The sequence below is a fragment of the Apaloderma vittatum genome, unplaced genomic scaffold, assembly GCF_000703405.1.
Source record: "Apaloderma vittatum isolate BGI_N311 unplaced genomic scaffold, ASM70340v1 scaffold12142, whole genome shotgun sequence".
Classification (NCBI taxonomy): Eukaryota; Metazoa; Chordata; class Aves; order Trogoniformes; family Trogonidae; genus Apaloderma; species Apaloderma vittatum.
In genome coordinates this window covers 42190-54846 of record NW_009704201.1, presented here as the reverse complement: position 1 = coordinate 54846, position 12657 = coordinate 42190, and positions in this window count along the sequence as shown.

The window sequence follows — 12657 nt, the reverse complement described above, 5'->3', positions numbered from 1 at the left end:
TATGAGGGAGCCAGGCTCTTTGCAGTAGTGCCTGCTGACAGGAGCACAAAATAAAACACAGGAAATTCCGTCTGAACACAAGGAAACACTTTTTTACTGCGAGGGTTGTCAGACACCTGAATGAGTTGCCAGAGAGGTTGTGGGGTCTCCATCTGTGGAAATACTGGAAGCCTGACTGGACGTGGTCCCAGACCAATGGCTCTTGCTGACCTGGCTTGAGCGAGGGATTTGGACAAGATGACCTCAAGAGATCCTATCCAACATCAATGGTTCTGTGATATTTTATAGTTCTCTTTGATCGTTGGTCTGTACCAAGCAGCAGTGACGGATTTTGTGCTGAGGAGACAGTCTTTGTCTCTAGGGACTAGCGCAATGGGGGTGCCTGAAAGTGCGTTGCATGTTGGAACAGATGGGCTAGAGAGTTCAAGACGAGTTGGGAATCCTGTCACTGTGCAGCGTTAAGCAGTTAAAGTTGTTTCAGATGTCTAGCTTGGATGCTTGAATCTGCTTTAACTTGCAGGCATTTTCCATGTCAAGTCTTCCTTTTATCAAAGATTCACAAGAAAAGATAGCAAAAAGCATTTTGAAATGAAATTCTGTTTGCTTCTTTGTATTTTAATCTCTTTCATTCTTTCCTTTCTTGTTAACTGTAGAAGGTAGCTATAAGGAAACATCTAGCTGTCATTCATTTATGTGGTATGGGAAATGGTAATTGCTTTTTCCTCTTCTTCCCCAAAGTTGGCTTAAATGCCCTGGCATGAAGCTGCTCTTGTTTGGAGCTCATGCAGGAGAAAATTAAAAAGCAAAGCAGGGAGAACACAGCTTCTGGTTTTGGTTCAGGCTTTAACTTGATGTCTTTCTGCTGGAGAAAGGCAGGCACAGAGCGTTATCTTATCAGCCTGTTGATAAGTTGTGACAGCATTAGGCTGTTTCAGGCATTACTGTTAGTTGTTGTTCTGGTCATGGGCTCCGTTGTTGCATAAGATTGTCTTGACTGGTTGAGCCAGATTTATTTTTGTTCTTATTCTTTTGAACGGAAAGCAAAAAATGATTAAAAAGGATGGGGATTAAAATGTATATAGTGAAGGGATGAGAGCAGGAGCATAAGTTTTGCATTCCAGATGTTTGGCGAGCCTTAATCGAAGCTGGATATCACAGCCGTGTAATTTGGATCTTCTCCGGTGGGCCTGAGCTGGCTCTTCCTCAGGCTCAGGGCAGTAATGCGAAATGATGTTACAGTGACTCCTGGGTTGCCGTGTGGTGATAGTTATCAGTGATAGTAAGAAGTTTTGTGCTTTTTGGACACCTATTGTAAGATTACTTTTAAGAGACGGCAGCATTTTCCTGGCATACCAGCAATAGGCGCCCTACACTTCTTTTGTTTGTTAGACTTGATTTCATCACAGTCCTTGGATTTTATCAGTAGGTGTTGTTTGGACTAACTCAGTATTTCCATCTTCAGCTTTTCTGGCTTCTATAAACAGCAAGTCTTTTGTTGGTTTATGCTTACAGATATATTTTTCATGCTTTTAAACCCTTTTCAGTGCCTACTCTGTGTGTACTTAGTTTGTCAAGTATACGTAATGTAAATGTAGTAAAAACTGATAATTCCTGGTTCTCCGAGATGTTGCAATAGAAAGGTGGTACATTTTTTAAAGGGTAGGTACTGGACTAATGTTCTACTGAAGTGTTAAAGGATACTGTCCTCTTCAATATGCAAAGCCGTATTATTGCCAAGCACTGTGATTATTGATTTCTGTGAAACTTTTTGCTCTGATAATACGGAACACCAGCCCTTTATGCACGTGTTATCAGCCTGTAGTTACTCAGTTTAGGGAGTTTGTCAGAAAATATTTAACAAGTGGCCTCAAGACAAATTTATGGCTTGAAGTTGTAATCTTCATATTCCTGTACAATTTTTCTGCCTATGTTTTTCCTGGTTTTGATTTTTTTTTAAGCTAACAAGCTGAGAAATTAGGCAAAATGCCACAAGGTGGACTTTCTGTCGATGTTTCCAGCAGCAGGTCTGAAGCCCTTGCATGACAAGGACCATTGCCTTTGACCTGGGAGGGTAAGTGATGATGGTAGCTGGTTGTCACCTTCCATGGGAGAGGATCAGTGGAGAAAACATCTTTGCTGGTTGTTTGAATGGGTAGATGCTGCTATCTTAATCATGGTGTACTTGGTTATTTTGATCTTTAGTGTGGACCAGGAGGCAGTAACTCCAGCAGATGGACTCTTTATTTGTTATCTTGAACTTGACCCTTGTTCCAATCCTGCTTGTCTTAGTGCAGTTCTTAACTCCTTGAGCAAATACCACAGTTGTCTCGTTCAGATCTCCCTGCTCTACGAGTCTTCTCTCTTGTCTCCTGCTTTGCCAATTCCGTCATCCTTTATGTGTATCCTCCTCCTTCTGGCCTAGTCTTATTTCTGTTCCTCCATGCCTTGCCTGACCACTTTCTGCATCCAGCTATGCGTTTTCTTCTTCTGCTCTGGTTTCACCAAGAGTCCTTCTCCTGATGTCCTATTCCCTTTTGTTGCTGTATGGATTTTATTCCTTCTCCACACGATACAGAGGATTGGTATTTGCCTGCAACCTGAATGTCCTCCTGCTGTCATGGTAAGAGCTGCTGTAACTGGCCTTTAGATGGGTAGTTTGGTTTTATTCCTCTTGGCAGGACAGGAGGCATTTATTCCAGCATTCTGGAAGAACAGAGCCAACTACAGTTTTTCAGAAATTTATATTACATGGATGAATTTAGGTAGATTTTCTTGAAAATAAGCAGCAGCGTTCCCCTGACACAACACATATGTTCCTACTGAAACTCGCTTGTCTTTGGGAGTACCAGGGATTTCCAGATAAAAAGTCCCTTAGTTAAGACAACGTATTTTCCATCAACAGTCTTCATAGAAGCGAGCAGGTCTTTCTAAATAAACTCTGCATGTATTTCTTTTTGTGCACAGAAAGCATCTGACAGTGTCGAATGTGGCTGGTGAAAATGTCAGCCCGAGTGATCAGCTTTGCAGTCACGAGCTACTGACAACATCTTGAAAGGTTTTGCGGTAACATTTTAGAAGGCAAACTCTAGTGGAGTGTATCAGTTGAAAGAATATTAAAGACAATGAAGGTTGGCTGGAATTTTTAGAGCTGCCGTCGAAGCATCGAGAATTGCATTGCCTCGGGCAAGCTATGTGACCACATACAATAGCTAGTTTATCTGATGTTGCAAGTTCCATATTTCTATAGATGAGCTAGTGCTGCAAATTATCCAGTTATAATACACTAATCCATCAGACATCTACTCCTGTTGAAAGCTATTTAATTGAATGAGCTGCACCATAAGCAAGTTGTATGGCTACATATGTGGAAGTCCCAGAAGGATGTGACTTTGCCTGTCCCGTTGCCCCTCTAAAACTATTCTTCATTTGCAATGGAGAATTCTAGCAGGGTATTTCATTCTAGTAACCACTTGAATTTTCTAAACAACTGCATATAAAGTAAATACCAAGTTAATTCCCCCCAACTGTTCTAAAAATAATTGGAGCTTTACGGAGGATGTGTGGGAAAGGCACCTAGTTTAGGTTTGCGTGTTAAATTGGTAGTATTGCATAGATGAACCATTCTTAAGCTGCGGGGAATACTGAACAATAGTTCTGAGAAATAAGGAATGAAATACTTGCACAATCTTTTCTCCCTGAATAAAGAAGATTGCATCAATAGTATTTAAAGGTCGTGGGTTTTTAAAAATCATTTTAATAAAACTTCCACAAACTGTTATTTTGAGTAAACGTAATGAACTGGAGGATTTACTATTTTAAGCTAAACAGGAATAATGTTCTCATATTGCAGATTGAGCACAGGCAAGTTCTTATAGTTTAGTTTGACTTAAAATTTTATCTTGAGCTCACGCAGTCCCTCACGTGCAATCACGTATACACTTTGATGTCATAAGCACTAGCTTATTGACTGGTGCAGAGCTTAAGAGTACTGTAGATGAGTTTGGTAGGAGATAATTTTTTTATTCCATATTTTTGGTGATGAAAGAAGTAACAGTGTGAGGGATTATATTTAGGCTTTTGCACCATCTGTGTACTCCGGGGCTACATTTTGAATACCCTTAACATGGCCCTGTTACTGAAAGCGGACAGCCTGCTTTCTGCAGTCCTTGGTTGCTTGTTCTCTCCAGGAGAAAAAGGCGGCTCATTTTTCATGTAAATCATACTCTTCCTCTCATTCTTTGTGGCTTACCAAAATACTTACCCTGGCAGAGTTGTGCGTGGGGACACTGAATACGGCAGGGCTAGTGTTTTTCTGTGACAAACTTGATTTAAATTGATCGTCAGTATGTTGTGTTTTTTTTTTTCATTTTCCCCCATTAGTTTAATTGCTGATTGTTCCTCTTCTTTTGTTATACTCCATCTAGAACTCCAGGTCAGGAGGTCAAGTCTGCTGGCATATTTTCTATGCCCTCGGAGTGGAGTTGCCTCTGGCCCATGCATTCATCTCCCTCTGTGTCATGCTGTTAGTACTTTCTCTGATATACTCACTTTAGGAGCCGTATTTATGGGTTTAGATACTCTCTTCAAAACATAAACATGAATAATTTAATTTATATGTGACATCACTGTAAGTGATATAAACATATGTAATTGTGCATAGTATCCTAGGAGAGAATTATTTCAGTTATAATGCCTGTTCTTTTTAATTGATTGCCCTGTCTTTTGGCTAAATTCATATAAAAGTGAAGTCATAATGGTGGAGAGCTTCATTTGCAGTTGACCTTTTGAAAGTTGAGTAGCGCTGCTTAATGTCTGCACAGATTTTTCACTTCTGACAGGAAGAAATCCCGTGCCGTCCTCATTTATAATGTATAAACGTCTCTCTTCATATTTATGTTATTAAAATAAAGAATACTGTGAGTTCTCAAAAATATTGCAGTTCTAGTGCAAAATGTGCAATACCCAGCATTTTGTTAGGTTAGGAATGTGGCTGTGATCATGCTCTCTTAATTACTGTGCTGCTGCTTTGCTGAATAACGACTGAAACCTGGAAATACTGGACAACTAAAGACCATCTGAATCTCATCGTTCTTGAGGATGCGCACAGTTTTGACAGGTCAAGAGAAGGAGAATTAACAGACTTTTTGGCTAAAATTCTCTAATACCTCGATGACTCCTTCAGATTCTGGTCTTGCTGAGGGAATGTCTTTAAATGTGAGAAACACAAACTTTCTAATTCTTTAGGAGTACAGTGGTTAAGTTTTATTTAGACACTTTGTTGGTAAAAGTTACGGAGGCAAAATAGATCATGGAGCCAGATTCTCCTGAAGTTGGCAGCTTTCTCCATTCCAGTAGAAGCACTTCTGCCTATAGCTATGACAACTGCTAACTTTTCACATTAGCACCTTAATGGATTTCTTGAGGAAGGACAATTCTAAAGGTAGTTATGTCTCTGGAAAATAGATACATTGGTTAAAAATATATCAGTCTCACAGGTGCATCATTTTGTGATCCTATTGGGCTCGTCATATCCCTTGAAGTCCATCTGGTTGTTCTGTGGGTTGTGATCCTGCAGATTGTTAGGTGAATGTGTAAGGAGTATCAGTATTGAGTGTGCATATTTGGAAAGTCTTTTATTGTCTTCTGCTTTTAAAATCCACTATAGGTTCTATAGCTCTTAAAGGATAGTGAATGCATAAACAGTATCACTGAATCCCAAATCAAACTTACCTGGCTGCTTTTTTGTCTCAAAATCTAATTTCGTTTACAAGACCTCATTAATAAGCTTCAACTTTGCAGTTTGATATTTTTCTGGTTATCTTACAGTAATACAGCACTGCAGTATTTAGGATTACAAATAAAGCTTTATTTAAGTGAAACGGCTTTGGGTGAAATTGCATTACCTTTCTATTATTAAACACAGATTTATATTTAGGGACTTGGAACACTGAAGGTCTCTAAGTCCAGTGTTATAAATGTGAATGTTTCCACTAGCTAATACTTATGCTTTTTCTTATTTTCTGAAAGGTAATATTACTTGTTAGATACTCATAGTGAAGAGTTGAATATCCTTTTCTCTGTATGAAAGTGTAACGGTCTTCCTCTGACTGATTGTGCAGTCATGACATAGCTGAGGTGAAGATCTAACTTCAAACATTGCAAGATAAATCATTTCCACATTCTTGCTTAAGTGGCTATTTTAGTGTAGAGAAGCACATTTTCTACTGAGTGCTAATGCCACTGTCTCCTTGACCCAAGGTCTTAACTATTTTGAGCAAAGTAGATTTGGTAGTTAGTGTAAGAAAGCGTTGGGAAGCAAAGCAGTTGTGCCATGTAGAAATTTTGAAATTTCTGTACCTCGTGGGATTGTCCATCGATGAAAACATTGATTGAATGGAAATGTGCTTTATACGAGGTATTAACAGACCTTAATATTATCCTTCCTTCTTATTTACAGAAACTGGGAGGGGAGGGGGCTGGGTTCACAGCTGCGTATGGGCTTGTGTAAGGGACCCAGGAGAAGGGAATGTGTTTTTCAACTCATTATTTTGCCCAGTTGCTTTGCTCTTGGTTTCAGCAATGAGATCTATTAGCATGAGGCATTCTAATTTGCTAAAAGGGAGGAAGTGGGAGTGTTTAACATTGCTTAATGGAACTGAGGCTATAGTTGTATCTTAATTTTGCTCTTTGAGGGCAGCCTAGCAATTTACTTCTGAGAAGCAAAGCCATGGAATTATTTTTGTGCTCCTAATAGACAAACCTCTCTAGAATTTCATCCACCAGCAATGCTGGTTAAACTCGAGTAGCTTTATTGCCACCAGAAAAATAATGGAATTAACAACAGCCAGGTACACTTAATGTTTCTCCTTTCGATGTGTCACCTCCGAGATGTGCTACTGCTTTCAGTCCGTGTCCCGATGACGTTCCCAGGCGCCCCATTGCAGAGAGCATCCTTCACCCCTGGATTGTGCCAGTTCCTGGTTCTACATGTAGAACATCTGAAAGGCCTTCTGGCTTTCAAAGAGGACGAACATTTGCAGAAACAAGGAGAAAGTATGTTGCAGTTATGCTGCTGTTCTTCTGGGCTGCTTGTTTTTAGTGGCTGCATAGGTAATTCTCTAACTGAGCATTTACAGGGGAATAAAAGCATGAGCAGCTCTTCCCCGGGTGCAGCCTGGTGATGCTCCAACTGTTCTTCTAACAGATCTGCCCAATTTTATTTTCCAGAGTAGAAGGAGTGTGGGACAAGGTCTCTGTCTGCTTCATGCTCTTCCTCCCTTTTGCAAGAGTACTCCTGCATCTCCAGAAGGGATGAGCTGTTGTTCAGAAAAGCTTCATCCTATTTCTGTCATTTCCTTGTCTCAAAGCATAGCCTTGTGAAGGAAAGATGGCATTTAGCTTTAAATTAATTTCGTTGGCTTTAATTCAAGCAGCAGCTTCAGTGAATGGTTATCAGATACCATCACACTGCTTACTTTTTAAAGAGGATGGAAAAAGTGTCTGACGCAAAGGCATCGGAGATGAAGCACTTGATTATCATAATATACCAAGAACACGCCTACTGGAAATATTGTGTAAGAGTGTTAAAAATAACACATAGACTCATTTAATCCTGAGCACTTACAAGTAAATCACTTAAAACTGAAGAGAAAATGATGGAAAGCAGGTTTTCCTGGGAACTAAACACAGATGCTTCAAATTGTGCTACTTGCACTATGTGTTTTAGTAGTGTGTATTGTAAATTGCTACTAATTATTATTTAAATTAATTATCATTTAGTAATGTGAACAATAATGTCAGAATGGGTAATGACAGACCAACAGCATTTTCTGTCTGAGGGTACAAAGGGAAAAACTATTAGCCCACAATTGGCAAAGTGTTGTTTATATATTCTCTCTTTCTTTCTCTCCTCCTTCAAGCTGCTCGTCAATCAACTATCCCTGTGCTCTTTTATGGCAGAGCATTATAGGGCAGACTTTCAAAGCTGCTTGTGGAAAACTTAGCTACATTAAAAGGATTTGCTTAAAAAATAAATTCTCTACTGGCTTTACAGGAACACCCAACGGTGTCAAACGTACGTGGATGTGGCAGATAGCTACATAGCAAAGCACAGGGAGTATAGTAAGTTAAGTATTAGTATAAGTATATGTATTGTACATTTGTATAAGTATATAGTATGTTAAGTATAGTAAACTGAATCTTAAACAGAAACTGCAAAGTAAAAGTGTGTACGATGAACGTTTTGTGTCTTAAAAATCTTCAAGGATGCAAAGTAGCTCCAGAGAAGTCACTCTTGCCTCCCTTCCCATTCCTCTTTGGCTGACACAAAATCAGATTTCACTGGGTAAGAAAACACAATATTGTTGGGTTGGGGTTTTTTGTGGTTTTTTTTTTTCTCCCTTGGAAGTATATGCAATGACACTTGTTTAGTTGCTTCATATTTCTGGTCTTTCTTTTCCTTCCTTAAAATGAAAAGATTTACAAAACATCTACACTTGTATGGAACATGACAAAATGATTGGGTAATTGTTGGGCACAGAATGCTTGATGTGCTGAATAAATACTGAACATGTAAAGCTTCGTGTGACAGCGTAAGGTAGTAGCTGCAACTGAAGATAAATGTATATTCACATACTCTGCACACGAACTGGTGAAATTCTGCTAGGGCTAGTGTCTCCCTTGTCTTTCCAACCTTAAAAATGTTCTTTTCATAGTGGAAATGCAATGCTTGTTTGCACTCAAGATATTTTTTGTATTTCATTGACTCTAAAAAAAATAGATGTGGTTTAAAATGTTTTTTTTCCTTGTTTTTAGATGGAAGCGCTTCGAGAAGCCTCTGATCTTTTTATAGCTGCGTCAATTAAATGGTGAGATAAAAATTAATAGCAGGTTGCATTAGAGGATGAGTTTACAGTTTTCAGGGTTGCTACCTGCAAGTCATTTGTGCCAAAAACTATTTTTGACGATTTCTTCAGTGCAGGGAAAATATGATAAAAGAATAACTCCTATTTCACAAAGTGTTTTCTGAATATACAGACTATATTTAGTGTTTATTTACAATCCAGTGTTCTAGACCTTGCAATCACCACACTGATTTTTCTTTTTAAGTTGATAGTTCCTTTCAGCATTGTTCTGAAAAGGATGGGGAAAAAAAAGAGGTCTTTGAAGCAAGTAGTTATAGCCTAAATTAGCATGGACTTGAGTTCAGTGTAACGCAGAAGTAACACGCGAGCAACACGCTCTCAAATTAGAACAGAGCAGAGGATACTTAGCTCTTAAAGTATTTAGTGCAATCTAAATATTTGGTTTGAATTTTTTCTTGATATGACTCTCAAGGTTTTGATCTCTCTGCACAGAAGACTGAGATTTGCAAGAGGCAAATTAGAGCCTAAATATTTAGTACACCTCATTGTACTTAGAACAACAAAACCCGGAACATTTCTTAATTGGACATTAGCCTTAATTACTAATATCAGTAGAAACACGATTAGTTGTTATTCGACACCTTTGACACCTAGGAGATTATCTGAAAATCTGATTTGATATTTGCCTTAAACCCAAAGTTTATGGTTTTATTTTCTTCAGATTTAATACCTTTGTAGTAAATTTGTAGGTTTTCAAATGCAGATTTTCAGAGTTTCCTCAGTCTTTCTCTGCATAGCTTCCTGCCCTCTTGATTTCTGCTTCCTTCCACTTTTTTCTTACCCTGTATTATCGTCTGCTAATAGTTCTTGTCTTCGCTTTCTCTGCTGGTCCAACTATTATTATGACCTTTAACACACAGAGAAGGACGATTTCTTTTTCTGTGCCATGGGCTTATGTACAAGACTGATTGTCTTTGAAGAGAAACTACCTCTTCTTTTGTTGGCTTAGCTGACTAAAGCTCTGTATTTAAATTTTTAATTAAATTAAGACTTTTGTGCGTGTAACCGTGTTCTCTCAAACTCACACATTCCATGCAAAAAAAGATGCTCGCTTGCAGGGTGCTGGTATTAGTATTTCCCTTTGACTGCGTCACAGAGATTTTATATCATTTAACTTTTTCACTGCAGGAGATGACTTGAAGGAAGCGCTGGGGAGTGGAGGAGGTCTGGATTTCAGGTGAAGTCAGCTGTGTGGTCATATGAGGTAAAAGCAAAAATCAACAGTGTGAAAGATCAGTTGTTGGCCGGAAGAAATTCCTGGGGTGGCTCTGGGACGTCATCGAAGGACTGAATTAAATGTTTGTTTGATGTGTCGTGAAAGCAGCCTGACATTCCAATTAGTGGAAATTCAATTTTTTTAATAGACAAAAAACCAAATCAGATGACTCTAAACATACAAGAGCCAAGAGTTCAGCATTTCTCATGTTAAACTGATTAAAGAAATCTGTGTTGGTTAACTTCTTGCCCCTAATTGCATGAGGGTTTGGAATTTTATTTTTCATTGCAGCATGTAGCTTTGGCACATTAATTTACTTACATTTAGAATCTGTCTCCCTGGAATGGCTAGTCTGCTATGTTGTAAAGGAACCTAGTCCATGTGGATTTTTATTTTTTTTAGTTACCTCAAAATTAATTTTTGGAGCTGTCCTCCTCTTTTTGGAAAGTTTTTATGAAAAATAAATGCACTGTTTTGGCCAGCCCATCAAACCAAAAATAATAAGGTCTATACATGGATCTGCACTGGTTGAACTTAATCAGTTTAGCTAATAGGGAAAGCTTTAGTAGGAGGATGTAAACAATGGCCTTGGAAAATCCTAAGCAGGGAAAAATTGGCTGGGTTTCAGTTTTATAGCTTGCTTTTCTTCTTGTCACCACGCGTTGTGTTTCCCAGGGCTGGCTGCGGGCAGGGAAGGGTTCTGCCCCTGTTGCGTTCCTTTGCTGCATCGCATTTCGTTCGCACCACATGATGCGACCGCTGGAGGGGCTTTGGAGATGCTGCTGGTTACTCAAGGAGTCATTTTTCAACAGCTGATCTCTTGGAGATCAGGCAAGTGGAAATCATTTCCATTGCTGCCGGAATGATGTTTATCTGGGGAACCGCAGATATCTAGCAGGGCTGATACCCGAGGGGGTGAAGGTGCCCAGGGCTGAAGGTCTGCTGTGAAAGGCGGTGTGTTCCTATTCCTTTTTCTCTTTGCTGGCTTTGGAGGCTCTGAATACCATTTTTCTGTTGCATCTGCTTTCCAAGAATTTTTTTTTGAGAGAGCAGAAAGCCTGGCGCATTCCTTGAAAGTAATCAACTTTGTCCGTCTGCCGTTTGAATGAAAATCTTAAGGCAGATTTACAAAATAGTCAACAGATGTGTTTCCCCTGCCATCAAATGGGAAAATAGTCATGGTTAAGATGATTTTTAAAATTTTTTTTATTTAATTCGATATGTAAGACAAGAGTGTTGTCCAAGCCGTACTGGAGTGAATTGGGAGTTTCCATGAAGTTGCTTTTTAGTATTCTTTTAAGGGAATAATTTTTATTACTGAAATTAGTGTCAGACATTTCCTCATATTGCACTTCGCTGCCAAGCAACTTGATTTTTCAATCAAGCTTGTGCCATCTGTTTTAAATTAAAATATTCATTGTAATTGAATACTGTGTTATCGAAGCGACTGCACTTGTTCCCATTTACTAACACAGTACATGGCTTGCTGACATCTGCGTATGGATAGGTTTGAAACACGTAGCCTGTAATCATTCCTTCTTAAAGAAAAGACGTGGCAAGGAATGAGCCCTCAGGAGCTGTGGACTTGATGGCATTCGTGGAGGGGTCATCAAAATTTCTGTAGTAGTTTATTATTCAATTAATCAGCCTGTTGTTTCACGGTACTGTCTTAAACTCACGTCGCATCCCTGCAAGTTTTAATTTCGAGTATACTGTTATAATTTCTAGTACTCTTAAAGGGTTGGGTTTTTTTGTCCTGTTCGTTTGGTTTGTTTCTTTGTATTTCTTTGTTGTTTTTTTTTCATTGTTCTGTTTTGATCTGATTGCTGCAGTCATTTCCACCAACTAGGTAATGCCGTAAGGTGTGTGTCGGTTAAGCTAATCATTGTATCCCAACAATAAGTTGGGTTTTTTTCTTTTCCATATCATGGTGATGCTGGATGTTAGTTTTTCGCTCCATGGTGGCTTACAGTTGAAGGGGAGAACTTTATTGCAGAAATTATTAACTTTAGAGTAATGCTTTTGAATTGAGTTTGTGGTGACTCAGATGTTTTAGTATTTAAATAATTCTATTTATGTATTCCATGTAAATGGTTACCTGGTCTGTGATTCACACACAGAGATCAGTGTCTTGGGTTTTTTTCTCATGTCTTTTCTTTTTTCTGTAATAGGTTTATAGTTTAGCTACATATAATTTTTCCATTCAATATGAAGTTAAATTTATTTCTGGAATTATGCAAACTACTCTCATCAGAGGAGTAAATTTGGGTTACTGTTTTACTTCATGTCAGTATTTGTAGAGTCATAGAATCATAGAGTCATTCATTATGTGCTAGTGGATTTATAAACACAAAAAAGTTATCTTCTACAAAAAAAGGCTAAAATATTATGCCACAGCCAGAACTGCACTATTTTGAGTGACATTGTTAACAGATGTTGTCATAAATTTCATTTCAGTTCCGAATAACTGTTAAACTAAAGGCACTAGTCTGAAATGCTACTGGGCTGCTTGAAAAA